The sequence below is a fragment of the Pleurodeles waltl genome, chromosome 3_1, assembly GCF_031143425.1.
Source record: "Pleurodeles waltl isolate 20211129_DDA chromosome 3_1, aPleWal1.hap1.20221129, whole genome shotgun sequence".
In the NCBI taxonomy this organism is placed as follows: Eukaryota; Metazoa; Chordata; class Amphibia; order Caudata; family Salamandridae; genus Pleurodeles; species Pleurodeles waltl.
The window spans coordinates 790,727,512-790,748,503 of record NC_090440.1 but is presented as its reverse complement, the minus strand read 5'-3'; the positions used below and the strand labels follow the sequence as shown (position 1 = coordinate 790,748,503).

The 20,992-nt window shown below is 41.4% G+C and overlaps 1 long non-coding RNA gene across 1 annotated transcript in view; it reads right to left on the bottom strand.

Moving 5' to 3' along the window:
* Positions 1–20,714, bottom strand: part of LOC138284626 (uncharacterized) — a 71,297-nt gene extending 50,583 nt beyond the window's left edge. Inside the window, exon 1 of the long non-coding RNA XR_011201432.1 lies at positions 20,530–20,714. This is a non-coding gene — a long non-coding RNA (uncharacterized lncRNA). The remainder of the gene's footprint in view (positions 1–20,529) is intronic.
* Between the last annotated feature and the right edge of the window lie 278 nt (positions 20,715–20,992).

The window sequence follows — 20,992 nt, the reverse complement described above, 5'->3', positions numbered from 1 at the left end:
CCTGCTACATCTTATTCAAAAGGTGTGATATTAGGTGTCTTGTTGACTAGGTGCGAGTGCATGGTTAGGTCAGCTTACAGTGTCTTGTTAAACAACCTATATTTGATTATGATTACACTGAGAAGAATCACTGGGGCTCATCTTAAGAAGTGTAACCCAGGGATTGAAAGAGAATGTCACCTGTGTTATGTCAGCTAGGCTCTCTCCTGGCAAATTTAACTCTGAGGCTCCTGTTATACTGTTTGTGTGGTTTTAATGGTGCCATCTCAGGACAGCATATAAATAATGTAGGTTGTAAGTCTGAAATACTAAATATACCAGAGGTCATTTTAGCTCAATGCAAAACATCAAAAGCAGGGAAGTTTCTTGAGATGCTAATGCAATCTAACATCTTTAAAGAGCTTTATGAGCAGTCGACAGAGACGTTCTAGCTCAGTTTACCTTTAGCATAGAAGAATGTCTTCACTCATTGATTATTTGGTGGTTACCAACAAACTCTGACCTCAAGTGATTGAATTTCAGGTTATCCCTGGAATAACAGGCCCGCAAATCCCCTGCTACATTACTGAAGATTACTTTCTTTAATCAGAACAAGTCAGCCAGTGAGTGGTGTGATGTTATCAAACTGACAGAAAATAGCAATACGTCCTAAATGTAATAGAATGTATCCCGGAATTCTGTAGCAAAAAAATTGGCTCATCAGAAATCGTTTTAAGAACAGATCAACCTTTTGCTAAGTTTGTCAAAGTCTGCGTTAACTGGAAACAGGAGACTATTTTAAAACCCAACATGTCTTCATTTGATACAGAATGTGTGAGAGTGAAGGATAGTTCAATCAGAGCCCAAAAGCTGGTGGAGCAATAACTGGGTTCAGCTATCCACCCATAGGTGTATCAAGGACATGTAAGATCTACAAGACCACAAATGTTAATGATGCTTGTGCATTTTGGCAACTGGTCAATAATGACCTAAAAGGTGCTTTTTCTCTCATGGCTACAGCATCATGCATCACAAAAACATACCAAAGCCACTCTGTTAAATCTAGCACAAATAAATAATGTGCCTTGTGCATAACATATGCATCACACTTTCGCACCGGGACTGTGGGGCTTAGATACAAAACACTTTACTCCAATTAATAAATAGTCAACCAACCTCGCAATACATACAAATGATAGAGTTCTTTAGTATATACTGCTATTCATATACAACTCTACAAATATCCCTGGATCAAACTCATTGTGCATCTCACTAACTTGCACATATTACTTGTAAGCTAAACAATGTACATATGCCCTATTAGAGTCTCACAAAAGCCAAAAAACTTCAAACTACTAATTCGGTATAAAAAGTGTGCAGGGAGAATGCACTATTATACCATGAAAATGGTTGTCAGCATTATGCAAGTGCAGATGACATAATAAAATAGCAAAGCAATACTAAACGCATAAAACAACACTACATAGCAGATAAGATAAAACAAAAAATACAACAAATTATAAACCAAATAAAACATGCAACAAACATAAAATAAACAAGCTATGAAATATAGCAACATATCAAAACATTACAGGACAAAAGCTAAGCCACATTAAAGCAAACCAAATACATAAAACATAATATAAAACAAACTGTAAAAAATACAAGAACGCAAACAATAAAACACAAGACAAAACATAAAACATAAGAAAACATAAAATAAACAAAACGTCACATATCATGAAATATAAAATAACAGAGGCAAGTATAGTCAGTCACAGAAAGTATGTATAAATTATGCTGAACATAAATATTGAGTTGCTGGATAGTCTAAAGATTAAATTAGCACACTGTACGCTCTCACACTAAAAGAGGTAGAAATTATTCTGAAAACATATAGCAAAGGCAATGCACCTTACTGTGACTGTGTTGCCTCTGGCCCGTATTCTGAACATCTAGCAATTTGGATAGTAGCTCTTTGATTAGATGTTTAATGCAGTGGGGCAGATACAATTAACTTCTGACAGTTGGAAGGCTTTCATAACCATCAAAATCCATAACGACATCGAAATCAAACCTGAACTACTGCCTCATCTCACTAATTGATGCGGGTGTATGGCGTTTGGTAGGATACCACTACACGGAATGTTAGATTGGATGATTGAAATACACATCGTCTCTAATGCCCAGGCAGGACTCTGTCTAGGTTAGGGAACTGTCAATTGGTGTTGTAGATTACTTATAATTATGAAGAAGTATGATTTAGTCATAAAGGTAAATCTATTTTTTTAGATTGTTTATTAAGTATTTTAAAACAGTCCGGAAATCACATGACAGTCCCAAATAACAAACGGTGCTCGGGGTATAGAAAGGTGCGCTAATGCAAACAACCAGAGTTTGGTTTATCCAGGGGCCGCTGGTGGGATTTTAAAAAGAGGAGCGACTCTTGGATGCTTTAAACATGCGGGAGTGTTTTGCTTTAGTGCATTTATTGTTATCACAATACTGAGAGATATTTGTTAGCAGTTTTAATACATGCCTCTCAATATAGTAATACAACCTGGTGTACTAAAGTGAAACGCTCCTGTGTGTTAAAAGCATTTAAGTATGTTAGTTCAGGATGCACACATCCAGAAGTGGTATATTTAAAAGTGCTCTTGTGTTTGCTTATAACATGCGGGTGTTTTTTAACTTTAGTACATCTGTTCATATCACTATACAGAGAGGCATTTAAATGCCTCTCAGTATCAGCGGAAGCGGCTGCAAATCTCAAGAAGAGGGGTGGGGGGAAGGGGACAGAGGTGGGGGGGGGGGGGGGAAACGTATCTTCCTGCCATCTCTGTCTCCTGCTGCCTCGCGCTCCTCTTCCCACCATGTGGTGTCCCAGCATTCACTGGGACACCAGCACAGGTTCCACAGCAATCCTGGCGCTGCTTACGTGATAGTTTTGCTTTAGTACATCAGTTAATATCACTATAGTGAGAGGCATTTATTAAAACTGTTAATACATGCCTCTAAGTATAGTGATATGAACGCATGTTCTAAATAAAGGGAAACACTTCCACAAGTTAAAAGCACACAAAGGGAGCACTTCAAATACCAAAAATTACATGCTTTAAACCGATGCTCTGTGCGGGCTAGAGCATGCACAGTTTGTCTGTTGACAGCATACATGTGGCTCGAGGTCACAGTCTCATGACTCTCAAAAAGCTTTGTACATCTGGCCCAAAGTTCTTTGCAGTTGCAAACCCTGCGATTCACAACTTCACAGAGCTTGCAACAGCAAAAGCACTCGCTATAATGTACAAAAGCCATTTCACAAGTAGGAAAACGATTTTTTACTTGTAAAAGGGCTTTAGCAATAATTTCTGCATCATTAAAAGCAAGGGGCATAAACGGGGCATCTATCCTCAGAGGGCAATTTGGAAAGGAAAGCTTAATGGTTTATTTTTGGAGTTTTATATAGCGCAATCTTGACGCACTTTACGTGCGCAGCAGTTACATTACCCAGGGTACATTCATTTTTTTACTTTTTTTAGGCACAAGGAGATTTGCCCAGTATCACAGGATGTTGAGCTGATGCAGGGACACAAACCTAGTGGCCCAGTTCCTAAGTCAGCAGCTCCGGCTGTACCGTCTCATTGCGACTGTGGTTGCAAAGCACTGATGAGCTACTGACCCACGAGATGGGGTGGTAACTGATTCACAAAGAGGAAGAAGTGAATCATGACAGTGGCCTTGTGGGTAGGCAGGAAGTGGTCCAGAGAACCAATGCGTGCTCACCCTACATCTTCCCAAATAGAAAATATTTCTTTTTTTAAATTAGCACACATGCCTTTAATGGATATGAGCTACGTTTCCTGTTTTCAAAAGCAAATGCAGGGACGGTGGTCTGCTGTCCCTTTCAGACTTTCAGATTCAACCCTGTAGCCATTCACAGGGGTTACAAAAAGTGAGCAGACAAATCAATAATCATTAGCAGATTGTCATGCAACCCTATGCGAATAGATAATTTGCGATAAAAGCTATTGGTACATAGGTCTCATTGCAAACTAAACTCCCTTTTGTACACTAGTCAGTGTGCAAATAGCACATTCCTGGTGCTACACCTGTGCCTTAGTCACATTAGGCCATCTATTAATATTGGTCACGGTATGGATATTTAAGTATATAAAGGCATTTGCTTGACATTCTGCATTTAGAAAAAGCATACAAACGTCTCCGCTTTCCATTACACCGCAACACCCCAGAATGCATAGTGCTAGAAGGCACCTATTCCTTGTCCATCACCCAGGCCATCAACAAAGGACATCCCAGGGATTACTACCAACTTCTCCTCCTTCTCATAGAGTGATGGGCAATACCTGCAGTTCCATACCAACACATACACCAGGGCACCGCATAGCACTCCATCTCTGCCGGGGTACCTGTCACCAAACAAATTCCTCCCCCAAAATGTTTAACTCCAGGCGTCCGGGGTAGGGCAGAAAGGTCCAGGACTACCAGGTCAGTCCACCCTCTACCTGCAAAGTGATAACACAAATCAACACACCTCCATGGGGTCAGTTCAGTAAACGAGAACAAATGTTTTGGTAGCCCACTTTTTCCGTTACTAGCAGTTCTGCCTTCTAGGAGTGGGTGGGTGGGTGTCTGATCCGGTAAGCTGGAGTGCAGCAGATAGAAAAAGAGACCGAACCCTTGTGCCTCGATGATTTAAAGCTCCCATCCGAGGCGCCTCTCAATGATGTCACAAAACCTTATGGCTATGAGTGATACATATCTATTCTGCTCTCGCAAAGCCACAATTACTGGCAGAGTTTTAAGGATATGTGTGTGGGGTGTGTATATATATATATATATATATATATATATATATATATATATATATAAATGTGTAAAAAAACTACTGGCGGTCACCAGTAGGTAGTTACAGTTAGGACCATGTTTCCATGGAAAAAGTATTTTTTGATTTGCCTATGTCTTTGGCGTCGTTTGACAGACCTTCACAAAATTTTCCAAAAAACGTGTGCTCATGATTCTTGTTGCATATGGAAAGTTTTGGTGTGATCCGTCAAGCGGGGGCTGAGAAAAAGGGGTGGTCAAAAACCATGCATTTCCCATGTCAATTCCCATAGGAGTTTTGAACACGACCACAGTCCAAACCGACGGACGGAATTACACCAAATTTGGCAGAAAACTAGATTGTGTTCTGCAGATTGTGCTCTTTGTTATTTGGTGTAAATCCATTCAGCAGTTTTTGAGAAATTAAAGGGAAAATAAATTTGTGTATCTAGGGCCGTGTATCCATCGCAATGTTTTTGCAGTGGTCACAGCAAATTTGTGAATGCACGCACGAACAGGAATGCTGTGATTGGCTGGCTGTAACCTGACCAGAAAGTTGGGACCACCATTTTAGGTTATGGGTCGCAGTCCACAGGGTTGAAAAATAAAATAAAAAGTGGCATAAGGGTTCAGGGTGGAGGTACCCTGACCCCAGCGGTTTGATATAGGGGTCCCTAATGACCACTATGACCGTAAAATATTTTTTTTCACAATGTGTGACATTCGTGAATATGTCACGATACTCAGTGTGGCCGCCACCCGTAATGTTGCGACAAATTCGTGAATAGGATGACATTTAAAAAAAAAATAAACATTGACAGGCTCATTCATACATTAAATCATTCACTCATAGGATCACTCAGACACTCATGTACCCACTCACAGACCCACTCACTCATACACCCACTTTCAGACCCACTCACAGACCCACTCAGACATTGATGCACCCACTCATAGACCCACACAGACACTTATACACCCACTCACAGACCCTCATGCACCCACTAACAGACCCACTCAGATACTGATGCACCCATTCACAGATACTTATACCACCACTCACAGACCCTCATTCACCCACTTACAAACCCACTCAGATCCTCATGCATCCACTCACAGACCCACAGACACTCATAAACCCACTCACAGACCACTCAGACACTGACGCTTCCACTCATGGACCCTACTCAGACCATCACACATCCACTCATAGAACCACTCAGACCCTCACGCACCCACTCTCACACCCAGACAGACCTTTCGGACGTGCACTGCGTGGGCTTGGGTGGTTATAGGGGATTGGCTGCAGGCCCTGCAGCTAACCCTCGTCGCACATGGCCAAAGGCCGTGTGCAGTGGTTGTTGGATTAAGGTATAGTATCTTTACCTTAAAAAAACATCAAAATTCACTGGAAAAAAACAAAGGTTACAGGGACGTTATAGTTAGTTTCTAAATTTACTCATACAAAACCCTAGAAATTCAGCAATTATAGTTAGTTATTTCAAGTAACTCACACCCTAGGGTAATTATAACTCGCGCCCTCGCCATGCAATGCCAATTACCCCAGATATTACAGCACTTAGGACAACTTCTATAACTTCATTAAAAATATAAATGAAACAGCAGTCAAATTATTGAAGAAAAAACTGTGCATGGTGGAGGCGGGAATTGTAGTTATCTTAGGGTGAGAGTTATAGTTACTTAAAATAACTAACTATAACTGCTGAATTTCTGTGGTTTTGTACAAGTAAATTCAGAACCTAACTATAATGTCCCTGTAACCTTTGGGTTTTAGTGAATTTCTATGTTTTCTTTAAATTCTATTTCCTGACTATAACGCCCCTGTAACCTTTGTTTTTTTCAGGAATACATACATATTTATATAACTTTCTATTTGTAGCCCCTAAAAAATCAAAGATTCTCATTTGAAAAATTATTATAATCATGATCCTAATGATCTTAGAGCTTTTTAAAATATTTTAATTGCTTTGCTTTTTTTAAGCTGAGACCATTTATTCGTTCAATTAAAAAAATTCTAATCTTATGAACTTTTATCTACCTGAAGGATGTATGTTCAGTAGAAAATATATAGAAACAGAATTGTCGCAAAATGTTGTCCTAGCACTTTCAATTGCAGTAAAACCTTTACATGCACGTGATTGGGCACTTTCATCTAGAAGCTGAAAAAAATGCATCTTTTTCCACCTTTTCCTCAAAAGTATTTTAGTAGGAGTGAAGCTATGCCACTAACGGGAAGGCTCATGCTTGCTTGGAATACTATGAAAATACAGGAATAGCCAATTTTACCCTTAAAAACATTCTCATAGGAGAGCTTTGATGCTTTAAGGGGTAGATACTGTGCCCCACCAACTTCAGAGATCACCAGCTTCTACCAGCACCGATTTCAAATGACTGTCTCAAAAACTCTTCAACTAGTATATCGTTGATCTATAGTTAAAAAAATAGTAACATGAACCAACCCAATGTTGGGTTATTGAAACTATAGAACTGATTCTGCTGTACTTAGGGGTTTAGAGGAATACTACTTGGAACAGAAATGTTTTTCTTTCATTTTGTAGCACAATACAAATCAGCCCCAGCAAGTTTAATATCCACTGTCTAATAGAAAATAAAACTTGGGCAACAACTAAGACAGAAATTAAAAAGCATGCAACCGGTTTGTTATAAAAAAATTTACTTGTTTGATTATTCAGAGAACATGATCAAAATTATATGTGACCCTCATCCAGCCTCATGGTATGGATGAAATACCCATGTTGACAATCGAGGACTAAAATATGCATCAGAGTGTCCTAAATGTGTGGTTGGAAAATACACATTTGAAATGAAAAATGTTTCACGACCAAGAAAGAGTTGCTCTTTCCACTCTTAATTCTATTTGAAAAGGCTTTTGCTGGGTAGGAAGATAGGAGTGGATGATGCAAAGCGGGGTAACCTGGGTATTAGAGAAAGGGAAAGGCAGATAAAGAGATAGGAAATTATCGTCAAGCGGGATGTGCATGTGTGTTTGTGTGCACTTCTGTGTAGCAGGGAATGTTTTTCAGGTGCAGGGAGTAAAATATAAAAGTCGTCTTTTGGAGGCATACTATGTCCAAGAGAATCGCACAAAATTAATAGGGTGACATTTTCTCCCCCCTGGCACTGTCTGCACCCGCTGGGATTGATAGGCACATTCCTTTTCACTCCCATAGGTGCTTTCTCAGACTAATGGAAGGACAGAGGTATTGGGGTTTGAGCAGGAGTGCTCCACAGGATGCTGAGGGCCATGTCAGACATTCACCTGGTATAAGATAGCCTGTGCTAGGCTGATAGAGTGCAGCACTTCATCCTGGGTTACCTAGGTGCCTGCTGTGGTGAAGCCCCTATGTTCTAGGTCCAATTAGAAATGCAAAAAGAACAAGTGATGGACGGAATGCTGAACAATGTCAAACATTCACCTCCAGTACAGAGATCTAGGCCTAAATCCATCGTTTTTTGCTACCCATGCCATTCCAGTTTGGACTCAACCATATGCAAATCACTTTTGACCTTGTTCCCCATGGGAACAGTCCAGCCCGAACTCCCAGGTCAGGTCTCCTCTAGACTGGAAACAAGCATCCTGGTACCAGTTTCGGGGTATCACCACTCCTCAGCCAGGCTAGCTTGAATTCAACAGCATGGGGAGCACAGGACCCACATCTGGGTATACCTTTCCCACTAGGGCAACAAATGCAAAAAGAACAAGTGATGGAGAGAATGCTGAACAATGTCAAACATTCACCCCCAGTACAGAGATCTGGGCCTAAATCCATTGTTTTTTGCTACCCATGCCATTCCAGTTCGGACCCAGCCATATGCAAATCAGCTTTGACCCTGGTCCAATTAGAGCTACATCTGAGAGGGACATACGCTCACACTTCGGAACATTCACTAGTGGAAGTAAACAGAGTGCAGATTCATGCTCTAGTATGACAGATCTAGGACTGCTTGGGGATAGTGAGTAAGTGCAGTGTGGGGGGATAAAGAATTTTAGGGGTCCCTGGAGGAGGGGGCACAGAAACATTTTAAAATGCGAGTGTTTTCAGTAGATAAATGAATGAATGTTTTGTCTTTGCATGTATATAGAAGGGCTAAAGAAACATAGACATGAGTGCCAATATGATACAGCACAAGAGCTATTTCTAATAAAATCTACCACCCATACACTGTCCCTTAATTTCCTAAATGTGAAAAAACGGTGCAGTGGCATAGCAAGGGTGCCACGAGTCTTACTCCAAGCAAGGACATTGGCTACCTTCTCCTGGTATGGTAGTAAAAAGCAGCCACCCCACACCCTAAGACCCATGGTGCCTTGCACCTGATGCACTACAGATATTTACTTCCCTGGAGTCTTATGCTATTGTGTGTGTACCTTTTTGAACTTCAGGAAATCAATTGGTTACAACTAGAAATTGTGAAAAAAACTGGAACACCTTTTGTAGAGAAGTTATGCCTTGGGTGGGCAAATCTCATGGGCCCCTCAACCTACCTTGGCTGGAGGCCCCAACATTTTAGGTTATGCATGTTTTTTTAATATTTAATTGCCAATTAGTGCTTTCAGTTCTTGGTGGACTGCTGGTTGTGTATGTGGGTTTAACAAACACATGGTCTTCATTGGAGAAAGGTGGGATGGACAGACCATATACTAACCCGCAAACGTTTGGGTATATTTGTAGGGAGACTGTCTCCCCCTATAATGGGGCTGACAAAGGAACTATTTTGTAACATTCCAATTTAATCACTGTGAGTGTTAAGTGTTCCAGTTGTGCTAGGCAAATTAAGTTTGAGGTTTGTGGCTTTCCACTGAACCCACGTTAGCTAAGGCAGCGTAATCTGTTGTTTGTGATTTCTCAATTGATCCTTTTGAATGTGAGGATAGGTCTATGCTCTTTTAATGAGCTAGATGATTGCATGTGGTGTGTGTGTAGGGGCAGTAGGGGAAATGAGCAATGCAAAAATGTAAATCAGCTTTTGTGAGAAGTCATCTGTAATAATAAACCAGGGCAAATTAGAAAATAATCCAGATAAAATAAATGTTGTCAATCCCTTCCAGTGCCAGCACAGATGGTTGAGTTCTCAACTGTGTCGGTAGTAAGCACCAGATACTGGTTGTTGTGCTAGTAAAGGACTGTTTCAAAGCATTTTTAATTGGTTGTTCAACCTAGAGTGAGTCTTTGTTTCTTAAGGACTGCAAGCTAATTGTGTGGGCATTAAGTTGTTAGGTTGATGACTTTAGAAGCCGGGCAGCTAATTTCGATTTTGAAATGTCTCCATGTGGGTCACAGGACATTCCATCAAATGTCTCACAGTGCAAATGATGGGCCCTGCAGTTGGTTACGGTTTTCATCTCAAATCTTCCCATCCCAGTGTTTAAAATATATGTTCTATTTATGAAATTGTTTTTATAAAATGCTGATTGACACTTTGTAGTGTTGGTGACAACGTAGATTGACTTGCCTTCATAGGTCTTTTGGTTAAATCTGGCATGTGTGATCATGTTTTCCTTACTGGACCTCAGTTGCAGCTAGATGTGTATTTTTCCGGGCCCTCCAGTAATATTATGTGATCCACTGTGTGATACACAGTGCACTGATCAAGGAGGATTTGTCAGACCTGATTACAGGCAGGACAGCAGATCCTTCTTAATGTCAAAAAGTGTGGTCCCTCAGTATTCCCTGTGCTGCAACCAGGTTGTCTGTCATGCATAAGTACATTCAATTCTACGAAGTCTTGCCATGTCATTTTACCACCACTTCCATAATCTTGCCAATGAAGGGGAAGTTCGAGATAAGTGGTGGAGTGGGGACATTAGTTAAATATTTGGTCTACTATGCAATCTTACCAACTCATCAAATCAGAAGTCCCCACTTACTTGGGCTAGGTCAACAGACCTTGGCCTTATGTGAGAATTAATAGGGAAGCTGCAAATCAAATCAACTAGTCATCAAAGTTTCAATTTCAATCTCTACGGAGTCAATGATGAGAATTGGTGTGAGTTTCAGAGCTTTATTAAAGTCTCAATGTTTATTGAAGTTTTGTTAGAAGAATCAATATTATATCTCATCAATTTGATTAGATCAATTACAGCAATCATAAATGATTAATAATAGAATGGTAGCATTTAAGCTCTGTCTATAAAGGAAAAGTCCCTATCCTAAGATTGGCGAAAAGTGTCAGTTAGAACCCATAAAGAGCTCTGACATCAAGAGATGAAAGCATGAAGCTTTTAGCATCAGATCTCAATGAAAACTGAACTTCCCATAAAGAGAGGCTCAACAAACTCAGTAGAGTGTCGTAGCAGCATAGATTCAGGCAGAAAAATGAAAGGGTCTCTCAGAATGAATCTGAGAAGCGTCTCAGCAAAGGGCTCTGCAGAGATCTAAGAGAAGTCTGGAAAAGTCTCCCTCCGCTCTAAGTTTTTCATATCAAACATTTGAAACAAGTTATCTTCATCTTCCATGTGCTCATCCAATCAGCTTGCAGTGTCTTCATGGTAACATGAACATTCCTGTTGTCTAAGCAGTCAAATATCAATAGTCTACAGACATCAACATTAGAATGAAATATTTTGTAGAAACTCAAGAGAGTTACCAACATTAGTCTGGTACAAGAACACTAGAGTTCATGATTAGGCCTTTACATCCCTTTATTAGACCACATGTTTCTCAAGTATTTCAGTTGACTAAACCAATGTTCATGTAGAAACACTCTGGAACCTAAACTAAACCTTTTAGTACATTCTTAAATTCTATGAAAAACAAGGTTATTGGAAGGTCAAATCTAACATCTTTTCATTAATTCAGACATTTCTTAACCTGTCAGCTTTACTGAAAATTAGCATTTCACATTCTAAACCTAGGTCAACTTCTGTAAAAAGTGCATTCTGCAGCTATTCAAACCTAATACAGGTAAATGTGATAGCCTAGTGCTGTCATTTGCTTTAAAATGTGGCTTTTTGTCTAAGGCCTACAAGTTATTTCAACCTGTTAATTGTATTAATTTTCATTATTCAAAAGCTCCTTAACACAGGGCTCTAGTTAGCTGGCCGTAGCAGCTCTTTTATTGAAAGAAATAAGCCATTATATCTTGTTTTAGAATGATGGGATCAATTCCTTGTTGGGTAGAGGTATTGTGACACACTGCAGTGTAAGTGTGTTCTCAGTGTGTGAAACACCACTGACTCAGTGCCCCAGCTGTATGGGATGTATGTTTTATCTGCCTCACCGCCAGATTAGTCTTTTGCTAGGTGTTCTCTCTCTGTGTCAGTTAAGTCCTTGGACCAGAATTGGTGTGCTACCAGACGGTGAGATATGTCTCCTCTGCCTTTGTGTCATTTTAGTATGAAAGAAGAGTGCTCACCTTTTCACAATTTCTGGCTGTTCTTAGTATTTTGCCTAGAAGAATACAGTGACAGGCCATTCCTCTTCCCTATTCACAACAGTCTGCAATTCTTTCTCCTACACAGCACAAACTAAATCTTGAAGAAGCTAGGGAACTGCCAGATGTACTCTCCCTCATTTACATATGACTTTGAGACCTGTAGAAGAACCTGGACATTTGAGCTCAGAGGATAAGTCCACCTCAGAGACCTGGAAGAGAGGCCTGGCAAATGGCAACAGGACAGCATGGTTTAGGCTGTTGATACTTTGAGTCTGATCCTAGACTTAGTTATTTAGCCTCGCATAGAATGGATAGAGCAAGGTTGTGGGCTGCTAAATGTACTACATGGCAAACGGTGGAACTATTTGCTTTTGCTCAGGATTCTTTTAAGAACAAAATGAAGGTTAATGGGATCAAGCTAGCTCAAGGAATCACTAATCTTCTTCCTACGCACAACCCCCCTTGTCCATCAACTGATCTGCCAGCTTTGTAGCAATATTTACATATAGGTACTGCTTTACCAGCTGAAACGCTGAACCTGCCATCCTCAAAAGGACCAACAAAGGAGCCTGGCGTAGCTGGTCATGTCACCAGATGGTTTCAAAACCCATAATGAATTGCAATGAAGAGCCTTCAAACGAGCTCGAAATCTACTCTGTGTAGGGGTTTCCAGTGCACCTTTGTGCCCACATTGTGAGAAAGTCTCTTCGCTGACTGTGTGTACGACATCAGCATGTGACAAACATTGAAAATATATATGTGGGCAGGTCTTTACCACACCTAGTCAGTGGGAGCAAGTATACATACCAGGCTGCAGTCCCCAGGAATTTGGTTTTATGTTCTCAAAGACAGTCCAGCCTTGCCTCTTTAAGGATGGATTTGTCAATGAGCTAAAATCTGAGTTCTGTAATTAGCTAACTTTTAAATGTCTGTGCCACAAATGAAAGCATTGCCTCTTCATGTGGCACATCACTGCTCCACTATTCAACACGTAGGAAAGTATTCTTTTTCCAGATAATGCAGTGTCCTCCAGCCCCTAAAAAGCTTTAGAACCACAGGTTGCACCTCCAGGTTTGTATTGGAGATCACACCAGAAATATGTAACTGGGCTTCATGAGTGGGGACTGCAGTACCCAGGCCTCTCAATTGCCAAGTGGTTTTAGGCAGTAGCCTTCGGCATAGTAATAGAGAGCATGAGACACACATCCCTTGCACCTTTTAAGCTGCAGTTCAATTAACATTCTTGATCTTTTTCTGTCTTCTTGAACTGCAATCTTGAACTTTACCGCTTATGTCTGCCTTATGAAGTTTTCGATCTAAACTTATTTTAAAAAAACACACCTAGTTGTGGAATTTTTCTACGAAAATGCGTAATTTGGCTGTTCTAAAACACTTGGTTATCACTAAGGCTACCACATAGGCATGGCTTCCACTATGAATAGGAGTGGCCAAGCCTTTAAAGGACGAATGGACGCTTTTTCTTGTGTAATGGTTATATGTTATCTACTGTAACAAATACCATTGGCACAAAAAGCTAATTTTTTCACAGTTTTCTCCTGATTTATAGTTTTCAAATGCCCTCCTATTAATATAGAAACACTATCCTAACCCCTTTGTCTTTTTAGGGTCGAGCCTGCGTTGCATGCGCTCACGCATGCGTATCGCAGCAAGACTCTTTTGTATTTAGAAAAGGGCTCGGAGCCCTGTCAACTTCATATCAGTGTTTTTTATTGGTTCGTGGGCTTCCCTAATAAAATCTGCTTGCTTTCATTAGTCGAAGGCAGGCATACGTCATGCCTTTTCCAGTGGCTAGCCCTCCTCGAGCGCAGCGACCAAGTACAAAAAACATGCGAGGCTCGCTGTTTTCTGTCCACCTCGTGGACTTCTTTTTCTCTAATTTACAAGCGCGATCTCGCTTGGCAGAAGTCGAGCGCTTTACATAGTTAATTTCACTTTTTCGGGTTATGTACATAAATGCACTTTTGCCCGATAGGTGAAAAGTCGGGTTAGGAGTTTACAACGCGATCAGCTCTAACATGAGCAAACGCGAGACCCGTTGCATTGTAAATGCTTGTATTTTTTCTTTGCTATTTTTGTAATTCCAGATTCAGAATACTGTATTGCTATGCTTCTCCTTCTGTACTTTCAGAGGCTGAAAAGATTTTTATATTTGCGAAAATATGACATTGCAAATGGTTGCTGGTAACCACAAATTCATAGAAATTCCTCATTCCAGTGGTCTAAAAAAAATTCAGTTATATTTTGTAAGTTTGCGCCGCTTTTGTGTCAAAAAATGACGCAAATTCGGCACTAAAAAAGTATAAATCAGGCCTTTAGTTCTTAGAATGTTTACATAAAGCTTAATATAATCCACCAAGGATACTCTTACCGTCGTCCATTTGCTGTCTGGGTTACACCCTTCTGATAGTAGGTACTGTCTCAATGGACCCCATATATCTCGGAGTCTTGATTGCTGTGGCAGTAGGACACTCTAGTTTTTTCACTGTGTGTTGCACCATTCTATGTTGTATACCCAATCTTCACTTTTAGGAGATCTACCTCTGCCCCAACACATAGCTATCCTTCGCTTAGCTAATAACAGTGCAATCACAGAAAACTTTCTATGTGCTTTAGTAATATCTCACACGTACCCCAGTAGTGCCACCAGTGGTGACCTAATTATTTGGTTCTTGATCATAGTTTAAATTCCAGGAATATAGCGGATTATAGGGCATATCTGCACTAAGTGCAGAAATTCCCCATCAGGGCCTCTACATCTGTGGCATGTAGTAACTGTCCCAAGCCCTCTCCTAAATAGGCTAAGCGGGGTGTGGTTGATCCGATGTAGATATTTGTAGTGCGTCAATGGGTGTCTACCATTAGCACATTTTTTGTTTTTGTGTACAGCAATATAACATCCCTCATGTCTTCTTCTAGGTCTCAGCTCCAATTCGTCCATTGTATTTCCATGCCAGGAATAGTCTGCATTGCTATGGTATACAACAAGGAGATCAGTATGGTTGGAAGTACATGCAACAACACAGTGTGTCAACAGTGTTCATTTTTTAATGTTTAGACACAGTCTTTAAATATACTTACAAATAAAATTAATTAATTTACCTCAGTACCGCCATCCCCTCCATACTTCTTAATACATGTTATAATTTTAATACCCAACGTTTAGTACATAAAACAGTTCTCCCCAAGCACACCGGCCTTTAAAAGTCTAACATTCTTAAACAATCCTCTTACATCAGTGGTCCAAACAAATTTTAAAACATTTTGCTATGGCTCGTGCGATATCTGAAAATTCCATAGTCAACAAAAGTGCAAGTGCCTCATTATGTTATATATCATAACTTATAAACAATGGCTTTAAAATCAAACGGCGAATCCAATTATAATGACGACAATCAATCATCAGATGAACACTGAAATTTTTATACCACAATCCACATGTGCAATTATTCTCTGCATTGAAAAAGGCTGAAAATGTTCAGCCTTTAAATAACGGAAGTTCAAGGCCAACCAAAATGTTAATAGGGCCGAGCGGAGCTGGGAATCTGGAAATGCTGATAAGTACAGAAATGCCCTCCTATTTTCCCATGATTCTACCATGTAGTTGGCAGAGGGCCTGATCCTTCCATACTTCATGTCAGCCAATCTAGAATCTCTTCTACAGGCCATTTTAAGTTCAGCTTTCGAAAGATGGGAGGTCTCCATTATCTTAAGTTTCTCAATTTTTAGGGCCTTCGCAATAGCTGCCAACCTTTTTCTGACCTGCATTGCCCACTTTAACTTGCACCTTCCTATCTCAGCAGCACTTAAGGCTGATATCTTGTGTCCCTCTGAGGACCAAAGTTTGTTCCAAAATCGCAGAGTTGCTTTATAAGCTAAATATTTCCCTGCCTGCAAATCCCCTTCCAGTCTTATAGCCTGACTCATCGCACTCTTTGGGAGGGCTAACGGTTTTTTAAAACACTTATTCTCACATTTCTCCCAACTTCCCTTTGAGCTTAGAGAAAATACCTCTACCACATAAAGACATTGAATAGGGACCATTGCATTATAATAAGCTGTAAGAAGTGGAGACATTCTTGAAACAGACTAGGCCCCCAATCGTTGCTACTGCTCGCATCTCTACCATTTCTTTATGAAGGGCCCAGTTCAACTGTCTTGTAAATGTCATACCAAAATACTTGTGGGATGATACCACCTTAACCCTACTATTACCTAACAGCCATTTAAACAATGTGGCTTTTTTTCCCAAAGGGAATTATCTTTGTTTTTTTTCAAATTCACCTTTAATTTTTTGGCCTCACAATAATTATTAAATCTAATCAGCTTTCTCTGCTAGCCTACTTGGGAGGCTTGCCTATATTGTCAAATCGTCTGCATAGAGTAGGCATGGCATGTACTGTATACCCCCTATTTTAAGTGAGCAGGACTGAGTTTCCCCCAAGACTCCCAGAAGGTCAACTAGGAACAAGAAGAACTGCATAGGTGCCAAAATACCCCAGCCTTAATCCATTACTTAAAGGTATTTTATTTCTTGAAGGGTCCCTTACAAATCAAGTTCCACTTGGGGCCAATTTTCCGAGTGCAATTCCTGCAGGATCATCAATAGGCATTGGGGGGTTTTCTGCTGCTTTAATTTAGCTCAGAGAATACTCCGAGCTACCAAATTAAAAGCAGAGCTAAAATCAACAAAACAGCAGAATAAACTCCCAGTTGTTTCCTTCGCCTTCTGCCCCAGAGCCCACAGACTAAAACAATGATCTATAGTTGAGAACTCGGGCCCCCTGTTCAATTGATACAATTCTGTTGCCCTCTATCCAATTCTTCAGGGAACTAAGGATGACTTTGGAGTATAGTTGTGCACCTACATCCAGCAGGCTTATCAAACAATAGTTCTCTGGTACATTCCTTTCACTTTTTTTATATACTGGTTTGATTACTGCTCCCTTCCAGCTAGTTGGGAATGCACTTGTCCTGGTTATGGCTATAAAAACTTTTGAAAAAAACATTGCCCACCCCATTGGTTTGACTTAACCACAATAGCTGGCCAGTTATCTGGCCCTGCTGCTCTTGTTAAATTTAGGGAGTTTATCAACTTGGTTAAGGAAAGAACAGAAAAGGACTCCAAAACTTTCTCCCCCACATTTGGCCAACTTCCCCTTGCTATTGTCTCTGTAGCCCTATAAATATTGCTTAAAAAGGTTACCCAGTCAGTTTCTGGGACCATACTTCTTGCCGGTGAGGACGCATTACCACAACCCTTTTGGACCAACTTCCTCATATCCTTTTCCTGTAGGCTCCTGATCATAAGGACCCAATTCAACCGGTAGGAGGCCTGCTTCTTTATCTTAAGCAGAGCCACGTACTCCCCTTTCTTACAATAATAGGCCTCATTTACATTTAGGGAGTTCGTAGAGTGCCTCACCCTTCCTGCCTTTCTTAGCTCCTTTCTGGCACATACACAATACTCATCAAACCTCTGCCGCTTAGAAGGGTGATAAGATAGATCCTTTTTTACTTTCTAGTTACATTGCCTCACTACTGGTTCCAAGCGGTCAACTACTTCTGCAATGGTTTTAGAATACCATACCAAGATTGATTTCTCCACAGTCCTACCATGGCCTGTCTCGTGGGTAAATTGATACTGCTTCAATTGGTCCATGTATACTTCATCTATCCTCGTTGTCAGCCGTTTTGGAAAATCTACTACCATTGGTATCACTCACTCCCTGGGTGTTGGTGCTGTCGCTATGTCCATTTGTAGCTCCTAGTGATCACTACCCCTTATACCTAACACGCTAAATTCCATACAAAGATCAAAGAACTATGCCTGTATAAATTTATACTCAATTGGACACTGCTGGTTCCCATACAAAAAACGTTTGTGCTGCTGGTGAATCCCCGTTAAAACGGCCATTTAAGCATATAAACCATAACTCAAAAAGATCATATGTAATTTCCCCTTCAAACTTGGATTGAAAACTTTTGGGGAAAATTGCATTGGGGATTCCATAACTCTCTAATAAATCTGGGGCCCTAGTATCCACCTGACAAGGAACGAGACAAAGGTTGAAGTCCCCTGGAAGGAGAATCGTGGGACCCCCTAGGAGCTCTGTCAAACCCACCAGATCCCTCTAGAATTCCTCCCACATATTCTTCTAGGTTGCCTCTTGATTTATGTTTACACTCGCTACAATTACCATATTTTGCGATAAGCAGCCCTCATAAAGATTCAATGAACAAACTAGAAGCCAATCACAACTTGCCTCAATAATTCTTGCCCCTTTATAACATTTGGTTGAGACTAGTGTCATAAGTCCGCCTCGCACCCTCCCGGACCCCGTCTTGGTGCCTCCTTTGACAAACTGCATTTAGCCACTCTGATGGAATATATCACCCACCAACCAAGTCTCCTGGAAACAAAATATGTCATCCTGCTTTCATAGTTGTGCGAGGTCTGCCGATCTTATCAAGTTCCCCAATGCACGTACATCCCAGAAGACAACCCTCAAACTGGTGGGTGCGAAACTATCTAATCTACTTCTCCTTCCCAGGAAAGGTCACTCTCTCTATCAAAACTTAAGCATGTAAACCTAATACCCAGAGGTATCTGATCTATCACTCTCTCTCTTGGCTGAAACTGAAAAGTTACCTTTAGGGCACCACGTTTAAACCCCACCACCCGGGGTTGGGACCAGCTTACCACCCCCCCCCCCCTGCTTTCTCCCCATCACCAGATGTAGCTGTTCCTTATTTAGGCCTGAAAGATTTACGAGCAGGGGAAGTTCTGACCTGAGAGGTTCTACCTCAATTACCTGCACTATTCTTAATCCTAGATTATTAAGAGCATCACTAGCCTCTAATACCAGATCTACAAAAACTAATTTTTGTTACTTCTCTTCCTACTTTGGACTGGACGAAGGCTACGTACTCAATATCTCTTGACACAACCTCCTTTAGTACCTTACAAGATGAGAATACTGACAGAATACTTGACCTATCTAATGGTTTCCATTTGCTAGCTTTTTTCCCTTTTCGGGTCACCTCCAGATACACGTATTGCACCCCAGGCACACTACAGATAGAATATACGCTATCTTGTACTGAGTCTTCATCTGTATGCCCGAGGTTTGCAGTACTTGGCCTTCAGATTTCTTAGGACTCCTTATTCCCTGGCAGAAGAGCTTCATTCCATTAGTACCGTTGTCTGCCATTACCTTTGCTCTTAGCCCTGATACGCTAAATTGGCTTTTGTAGGACCCATCGGACTCTTACGTTTAATCTTTTTCAATGCCCCCCTCTTCTCTAGACCTACGTCTCTTATCGTTTGCTGCTTCTCTTAGGGGAGAGGCTGCACTGATTGAGCTTGTGTTGGTCTGGACTTTAGGAGGAGGTCTTTATCTCAAGTTCCTTTTATTGACCCAAACACCAGCGCGTACCCGACCCACCAGCATAGGCCTTTTAGATACATATACAGATGGACAACCCTGTTCCCCTTGACCCAGTGGTACCTCCTTACTCACAGATTGGGAACGTACCTGTCTTACCAATGAGGGATACAAGAATTCATTGCTTTTAATTCGAACAAAACCTCTTTTAACAGTCCAGCCTCTGTTCTCATGGATTTATTTGCAGTAAGAGAATCTTCAAATAGCCCATGTAATGTTTCTGCATTAGCAGGAGGACATCCAACATTGGTGAAGGACCTGATAGTACAGAATCAACATTTGCTGCGGATGTCTGCAAAGCCCCTTGATTACCATCCTGGGGTCCCCAGTCTCTTAAGCCAGGTGCTCCAAGCTGCCCACCCTTCGGCTGCCCATCCGCAGATTTTAACTCACTTGAAGGAAGGCCTTCTTCAGACCTGGACTCCTCACCGGAGCTTGAAAAGCTCAGCCCCTTGGGGCAGAACATACATGGAGAGGAGGAAAGCCAAGGGCAAATCCCGCCAGGGGTTCCAAAAAGGTCCAAAATTTCCTTCTCCCGTACTTCCAACAACTCCTGCGAGCCTCCGTCTAAGGTAGAAACATGATTCGTGTTTGTTAGCACAGGAGGTTTAAAATGCTTCCCGACAAAATCTTTAATCGAAACCACCAGAGATTTTGCTGATAAGTGCGCTTTGCCCTCTGCTAGAGTACCACTGGCTCCCATATGATTCTCTTCTATATCTTTCACACGTTTTTTCAAAGGGGACATCTTAGGTAGTTCTCGTGCACAGCGAAGCATGTGGCTGCTATTTAAAATTAACAATTCACAAAATACATAATTTACGTCCTCCTCTAGCAATTATAGCCTTCATCTGTATAGTGCTGCCCCGCCACTGCCGCCGCCGCCACCTCCCCTTTACCCGGTGAGCTCTGACAATAATGCCACCACGCTAGGGGGTGGCCAGTTGATGAATGCCAAGCTCCGAACTCCAATTAAGTACCGGAGCGCACTCCCACAAACTTCAGGGCTTCAAGGCTCGCACTCCTTCGGCCCCCACTCCGCCCAACCACGTGCACGGAAATGCCCTGCCGTCACGATATTCGTCTCTCGTAGCTCATGGAACAGCGCGAGGCACACAGCCTAAGGGCATACCGGCAGGCACGAGCCCGGACCTACAGGCATGCACACAGCGCAGCACATCGGCCTTTGACGTCGGCAGGAGGAGGAGTGGTCTAACAACTTCCATTCTGCTGTCTCAGCTGGGAACTCTGTGTAGGGCTCCCGAACTGATCTGGACAGTCAGTGG